Source organism: Anser cygnoides, chromosome Z (genome assembly GCF_040182565.1).
Source record: "Anser cygnoides isolate HZ-2024a breed goose chromosome Z, Taihu_goose_T2T_genome, whole genome shotgun sequence".
In the NCBI taxonomy this organism is placed as follows: Eukaryota; Metazoa; Chordata; class Aves; order Anseriformes; family Anatidae; genus Anser; species Anser cygnoides.
This window is the reverse complement of record NC_089912.1, coordinates 21693639-21701449: the sequence shown is the minus strand read 5'-3', so window position 1 is coordinate 21701449 and position 7811 is coordinate 21693639. Positions and strand designations below refer to the sequence as shown.

The window sequence follows — 7811 nt, the reverse complement described above, 5'->3', positions numbered from 1 at the left end:
AAATATCAGAAATGAAACTGGAGACCATGGCAGAGAAATTAAGAAACTAGGTAAATAAAACAATTATAAGAAATAGCAAAAAGAACTATAGCACCTGTCATCCCAGAATTCCTTAGCATTGCACCAACATAATATTACTTGCCACACAGCTGTATGTTTTTCAGCTGTCTTCAGTGGAAAACATCATTATACAGCTGGATAGTTAAAAGCTACCTCAATGCATCTTTGTATATATAACTGTATGTCTGAATATATGCACACAGGTAGGTGTGTAGGTCCTTAGGGTTGTTTGATCCGCCATCTGGATACTGTCATATTTGCTTTGGTTGACATTTCACTACCAATGAAGTAAACCTGGTGACATTTATTTCAATATTGCTCTGAACTGAAATTTTAAATTCTAGTATTTTCATCACATGTGATTGAATTTCCATTCTCTTTGCAGAAGCCACAAAAACAAAAAGATCAGATGTAGCTACAAACAAAAGAAGAATCTTATCATAGAATTCTTATTGTGTATGAAACTCACCCAAGTTTGGCAATTTTGCAGTTTTGCTCTTTCTATCTTCATTCATATCACTACCTTTTTAGCTAAAGGTCCCAGACTCAGATGCGAGTGCCACAAAACATTGTTTTTAAAACCACTGGTAAACTTTTCAAAGCAAATTAAAAAAAAATAAAAATCTGTAAAAATATGACTTAAATATTTGTCAGAGAAAGGTAGTTCTTTGGATTGACTTTTCCTCTGCTGTTAAATTAATAAACTTTCATGGACTAAGGAAGCATTAAATATTACAGCGTGTTTCATTCCTAAATCTTAATGCTCTTTAAAATCACAGTTTAAAAATTCAATCCATAAGCCTGTCTTTACAGTTTGATTTCCAGAATAAGATTCCCCAATAACAATTAATCACTGACAAACTTCTTTCATTTTAAAGCTGTTTAATAAATCTAAATTTCAGTGTACAATTGTACACTTCACACCTTCATATAGACATATATGTATGCATACAGAGACATATATATGCATACATACATAAGCAAAGAGAGTAAAAAATTATATAAATTATCTTTTCTTGCTTCATCTTGATTTGCCATTTATATACACCAGTTCAGATTCACACCTATACATTGGTATAACTAAAATCCCTTTCAGGTAACAGCTAAATTTCATGCTTTAAATACAGAGAGGTCAAGTTAGCCATAGGTACAAAGGACCTAGAAATGAAATGTATTAAAGAGATGGGATATCCAAGGAGGAAACATTTTTTAGCTTACGCTTTAGGGGCTCCAAAGTTAGTCACTGAATTCCTTCCACTTACTTACTGCTGCCTAACTTCCACATCATCTCTGGATGTGTCCAAAGCACAAGACCAGAGAATTCACTACGGCACCCCAGATACTTTAAGGTCCAGTCCTTTAAGGTTTCCACAGATCATTGTACTCCATTTGCTTCTGAATATACGTTCTTTGAATATTCTGCTCTTCTTTGTCCCCATTTTCTGTGGGCTAAATTTTCACTTTCAGATCCTTCCTAAGCTCCCAGTTCCCAGTTCTATAATCTTTCTCTTCAACAAAAAGTACTCCTTTTCCCTTGTGTTCTTGTGACAACCATGGACACTGTTTTTCTGGTTGACAGCTACAAAATTTGTAACACTTTGATATAGCCCTTGCGATTTTTGATTTTGTCATTTTCGTCATCTCTGTTGCAAGATAATGTGCTTAGGACAATCCTGAGATGATTTATACTTGACCTTCTCTTGTCTTCTCACATACTTTTCTACTTCTCACATAGAAATGTCACTTCTTCAAGCTCTTCTACTCACAAAGAAATGTGCTGCGTACCCAGGATTATTTCTGAATATTCTTCTCCAAGAACATAAAACTGAACAGTTACAATACTGACTAGAAAAGATATGAAAGAGAATCTGCTGCATCTCCAAGTGCGGCAGCACTGTTTGCACCCTGTCTCCTCCTCAGTGGAAAAGAGATACGTTGGCTAGAACAAGAACTAAGAATGACTGGGGTTTCCACTTACCAGCAAAGTCTAGAGTGTTTATTTATGCTGTGTATTTTTGTATCTACTTCAATTATCCTTAGCTCAAAATTATAGTTGATAGCATTTTGTATACACAAAATGTTTCTGAGTATCTTTAACACCCGTTTTTTCTGGACTCTTTAAACAGAATTGGTTTTTCTTGTTAGTTTACTTTGGAAGAAAGCAGTTGAGGGGTAGTCAGTTATGTTACATCACATATTTCTTCTCTGGGTTGTATGCACAATGCTGTAGACAAATGGTGAAATAACAGTGAACATCCACAAACATTTTAAATACCGTTTCTTTCTTGTGATTTTGATCTTGTGTTCTCTTATCTTTCCTTCCTTCTAGAAACTTCAGTTATTTCCCATCCTTTCAGCTTTTCAAAAGAAACTTTTAAAAATCTCCCCTTTTCAAGTCTGAAGCAAAACAATTTGAAATAATGGCAAATGCAGTGAATTGGACAGAAAAGTTTTCCTCAGTCTGTGATAACTGGATGAGGTAGCAATAAGAAGATACTCTGTGAAAAACCTCTTCTCATCTTCTCTTCTTCCCTGACCACTCCAAAACTCAGAAGGAATCCAGACCTTCCCATAAACACAAAACAGTGGAGGAGGAGACGGTATGTAGTTCAACAAGCCAGTGACTCTTTGGATGGAAAATAAATGAAAGGGCACACAGGATCAGCTGGTGACAACCTACAAGTCAGACAAGGAAAGCAAAAGAGTGAAGACCTGTAAAAACACATCCTTTCTCTAAAAATCAGTTTGCTAAACAAATCTTTTAATCATGTGAGTGTTATGTTCGGCCATTTAAAACACACATAAAACACCCTGAGAAGTCGTCTGAATCATTTTTCTGTGTGACCCAGGCTTAGATCACTTCAGAGGGAGTAAGTAGCAGCAACATGCATAATTGAAAAGAATCAAAGAGAAAAGGAGGATATGTAGAGGCTCATACTTTTGGGTACCAAAAGACGTATGCAGAGATCACTGATATTTTGCAAATGTGGTTTAATCCCAGGCCAAATCAGATTGCCAGCACATGGTCCATATTAGCTTTACCTCACATTTACCCATTCTTTCAGTTTCTATTCATTTCAGACTGCTCTTTACGAAAGACAAACCAGCTGGCTTGTTCTTCCCTTTGATTCTAACTGTCACAAGCATAATTTGCACATTTACCAGGCCATCTGAACTGTACCTGTACTTGTTACACCCTCATAATCACCTATTTCCTTTTTCTATAACGGCTTACAGACTAAAGGCCTAGTATGTCTTTATCTTTCTTGACAGCTCTTTCCTGGCTGAAATTTGAGTTTTCTCCTGTTTTCTGAAATGTACAAGTAGGAGAGGGTTCTTCCTCCCCGCCCCCTCCCCTCCCTCCCCCCCCCCCCCCCCCCCTCCTTTTAGTGATTTCTTTTGCTCACCTCCTGACATGCAGCTCATTAGCCTGCAGTGTACAACCAATTTCTGCATTGGCTGGCTTTCACATAAGGAAATGGTTAGCTACTCTCAAAGAGCAGATACTCTTCATTCCCTGCCATTTGTAAAATCTTAACCTTATTCACTGTCACACAGTTGTTCAAGAGATTCTCATAAGATTTAGACTCATTCTCAGTGATGCTCAACTACGAGAGTTAAGCTAATATTAGCATAATTAATAATGGTTCACATTTTCTGTCTGCTGTGATATTTTTGAACCCATTTTCATATTTAAAGTTAGGCACATGCTGTATATGAAAATGTAAATGCTTAAGCACACTGCATTCTTCTTGCCAAGCTGAACCCCATATTTCAAAGCCATAGAATTATAGAATGGCTTGGGTTGGAAGGGACCTTAAAGATGACCTAACTACAACCCTCCTGCCACAGACAGGGATGTCATCCCATGTCTATGGGATGATAGAAAAAACTTGTAAAGAACTGCAGTCTGGAATGTCTAAGTTGACACATCCCATGAAATGGTATGTTTAGCCTGGTAAATACTTTTAGACAATATTTCCCTGATATTAGGTTTGTCCATTCTGCTGTAGGTATTTACGGTAAATACAAAACCCCAATTTAGGCAACATTTAAGCAGTGGATACCAGTACACTCAGAATTAGAAAGACAAACTTGAAACAAAATTTTCAAGAGAGAAGATAGGTTAACTGTCTGATAATAAGGTTAAAATCAGTAAACAAAAATATTATGGCCTTTTAGAGTTTTTGCAATGATAAATTTTTACTTTTTTTCCCCCAGTTTGATGACAGGCATATTCACAGAAAGGTCCTCCTATAACAGAAATTTGATATTCCTGATATTCCCATTACTTATACACTCTCAGATTCATTGATATAAATGTTTTCCAAACACGTACATGTTTGTGAGTAAAACTTCTAGTTCCTTAAATTGATGGAGGGGAAAAGAATGCTAACGTTTACTGCAATTACTGAATAACCCAGGTAAAATCCCAGAGAGCTGATGATTTACAAGTCAATGCTTATAAGACATACATGCAAACTTAAGTAGATACGCCTGAGGAGACTATAATATTGCTAACTACTCCCTGTTGCTGTTAATGTTGCTTCACTATGCATTCATAAAGGTGCAACTTCTAGCTACATATCTCAGCAGAATTATTGCTACCACTGCAGGTTGTTAAAGCAGAGTTAGCTGTAGACATGAAGCTGTACCAAATGTATGTTATTTGTGAAATATATGAATGAACTTCACTTACATCTTTTGCTACAAGATGCTGGCATGTTTGTTTGTTTGTTTTTGTTTTCTCCTCCTCCATTTTTAACCTTTATCACTTGGAAAAGAAAAGAACATAATGAACATTGACATACTCTTTGAGCCTTTTTGTCTTCTGCTCCAAAACTGTAATTTAACTATAGAACCAAGTAGCTTCACCATGGTCAGGAAATCACTTACAGATCCTCTCACAACGCCTACAGGGTTACTTCTGAGTAGGAAACATAAAAATATCTCAATACACAGAGCTTATGCTCCTGGTAAAGTGAAATACAATACCAATAGTGACACATACAGTTGCCCCACCCCCTCCCAACACCCATTCCCAGCTGACCAGGATCCCAAAACTAAGAGTTTTTCAATTCACAAGTATGCCCTCCAGTCTTTTATCACATCGTCCATTTAGAAGTACAGAAATACATTTTGAATCCCTTTAATATGCAATATACTTATAGAAAATATGTCCTGATAATGTTATCTAAACATTTAAGAGAAAGTGTTTTAAACTTTGACAATCCACTTTGCCCCTTACTAGAATGTTTTCTTTCCTCTAAGAGGTCTAATCAGTTTTGCTGGAACATGTTTGATAAATATGTTTTCCCTTCAACATTTCTTTTAAACTAAACATTAATATATATTTTTTTTCTCTTTTCCCTTACTATTAATGAGCTCATCTACTCATGCTTGGTGATTAAGACTCCATATGTGACATATCTGCAAGGGAAAAGAAAGCTAGTAAGAACATTTCAGAATTAACATGTTAACTAACATATTTACAGGATCTAAGCTGTAGAAAGGAAGAGATAAAACAAAAGATAAAGCATTAAATATACATTTTGAAAGGGTCTAAGAACACTAAAAATCTCATTAAAGCAGCAAACAATTCTGCCTGGTGTTGTGTCACTGAGTAGTAACTCATTGCACGAACAGTTACTGGAAACAAAATTTAATTTAAAATGAACAAAAACAAAAACAACAAACACCACCACCAAGAAAAACACAAACACATAAAAAGTAAGAACCTATTTATCTCCATTTTAGTAGCTACAGTTCACACACACTTTGCAATACCTGTAACTAATACCAGAGATGCATTATGCATCAACATAAAACATGACGTAAAAAATATTTTATCTTTCAAATTCCACTCTTTAGACATTTTCCATCTCACCCACCTCGAACAACGATGTTATACAGTACTGTTCCCTGGTAGCTGCAACACCTCTAAAACTCAGCAAAATGTCTTTCTCCACATACCAAATTTCTAATTTACTCATGTACAACAGTCCTAAAGAACTCATTTCTGGCCATTTCACCTACTGAAAATGCTTCCTATGCCATTTAAAATGCATTAATCCTAGAAATACTGGACGCTTAGTCATTGCACCTATCTGTATGTCTCTACTTCTGATTCATCATGAAATAAACATTTGTTTTCCTAAATGTTGTTTACAAGCTTGCCCTTACAAAGACATAACACACAAACCAGGAAAAAAAAAAAAAAAGACTCAAAAACCACAAATCATGTACTGAACATTGAACACTACCAGTCTGATGAATCTTAAAATCACCCAATGTTTTCTATTGTTGTATACACAGATGAGGGCATCTTAATGTAACCAAAGACAGTAAAATACAACACATTATGCAAATGCAATAACAAATGTAAAATGATAAATTAGAAAGCAACTATTCAATTATTAGTGTGACTAATTCCTGTAGATGGTGCCACAGCAAATGAACCTGAACTTGTCCTGGTTGACTGTAGTGTTCTGTTGAAACATTTCCATTTGGTTTGTTTGCTGCTTATGTAGATCGCTGAAGTAGATAGCATCTGTTTAATGAGCTCCCACTTCATTACAGAGCTGCACTACTCACTGAGTCATTCTCTTTAAGCATGCAGGCTGCGTAATCTGGTGTTCTTTTAAAGCAAATACTAATTTATGATTACCTGTTACATTAGGCCTCTGAAAATTGTACTCACACTGGCTTGCATGAGCAGAATGCTAATGACCTGATTATGGACTGTAGTGATGTTTCATGCTCACAGTCTGTGAACATAAATTCCCATCTCAAGCATGTTGGCTGAACAATGCATGCAGCTTAGAAACGAAAAAGAATAAAATACATTTGCTTGAAAAACATGCAAATTATGGTCTCAATAGCCATCAAATATAGAAATGCAGGAGATAATCAGAAACAATTCAGTGATACTATGTTGCCTATACTGACAGTTGAATGACAACAGGATTATTCATTCAAGTGTTATGATTATTATGTAATTGATATCTTAGTGATAGTTAATCAGCTACTCTACAGCTTCCTCATGAGGGGGAATGGAGAGGCAGGTGCCAATCTATTCTCTTTAGTGACCAGCAATAGGACCCAAGAGAATGGTGTCAAGCTGCGACAGTGGCGGTTCAGGCTGGACATCAGGAAGAGGTTCTTCCCTGAGAGGGTTGTGGCGCACTGGAACAGGTTCCCCAGGGATGTAGTCACGGCACCAAACCTGTTGGAGTTTAAGAAGCATTTGGACTGTGCTCTTAGTCATATAGTCTGATTTTTTGTGTAGACCTGTGTGAAGCCAGGAGTTGGACTCGATGATCCTTGTGGGTCCCTTCCAACTCGGGATATTCTATGATTCTGTGGTTGGCAAATGTTGACACAGAAAATGAGAGCAAAATTTTTGTCTGTGATGTATGGAACTCTCTAGGAAAAGGGAAAAGCATACCCATGGTTCAGGGCACAGTTGACTGAGATGAATCTTTCTAGTTGAGGATAAACTTTCTTTTGGATAGTTAGAAACACCTTCAATCAATGGCTCTTTACTCTTGTATAGACACAGCAGCTTTCATAAACCACGCATAACGTGTTTATTTTGTGACCACATAAATTTGTGTAGACACAGAAAAGCAAAACACCTCAGTATGTAATGTAAGCCTCTCAGTATATAACATCAACTTTTCTCATCTCTCATTACTGTACCCTGCTGCAAAAAGATTAAATTAATGACATCACCCAGTTTAGGACATTTT

At 36.3% G+C, this 7811-nt stretch overlaps 1 long non-coding RNA gene across 1 annotated transcript; it reads right to left on the bottom strand.

The window, feature by feature from the left end:
* Nucleotides 1–955: 955 nt before the first annotated feature.
* LOC125180156 (uncharacterized) lies at nt 956–7343 on the bottom strand. The gene is made up of 3 exons (XR_007158469.2): nt 5436–7343; nt 4760–4834; nt 956–2736 (listed from the first exon to the last, which is right to left on the bottom strand). It is a non-coding gene; the product is annotated as an uncharacterized lncRNA (long non-coding RNA).
* Between the last annotated feature and the right edge of the window lie 468 nt (nt 7344–7811).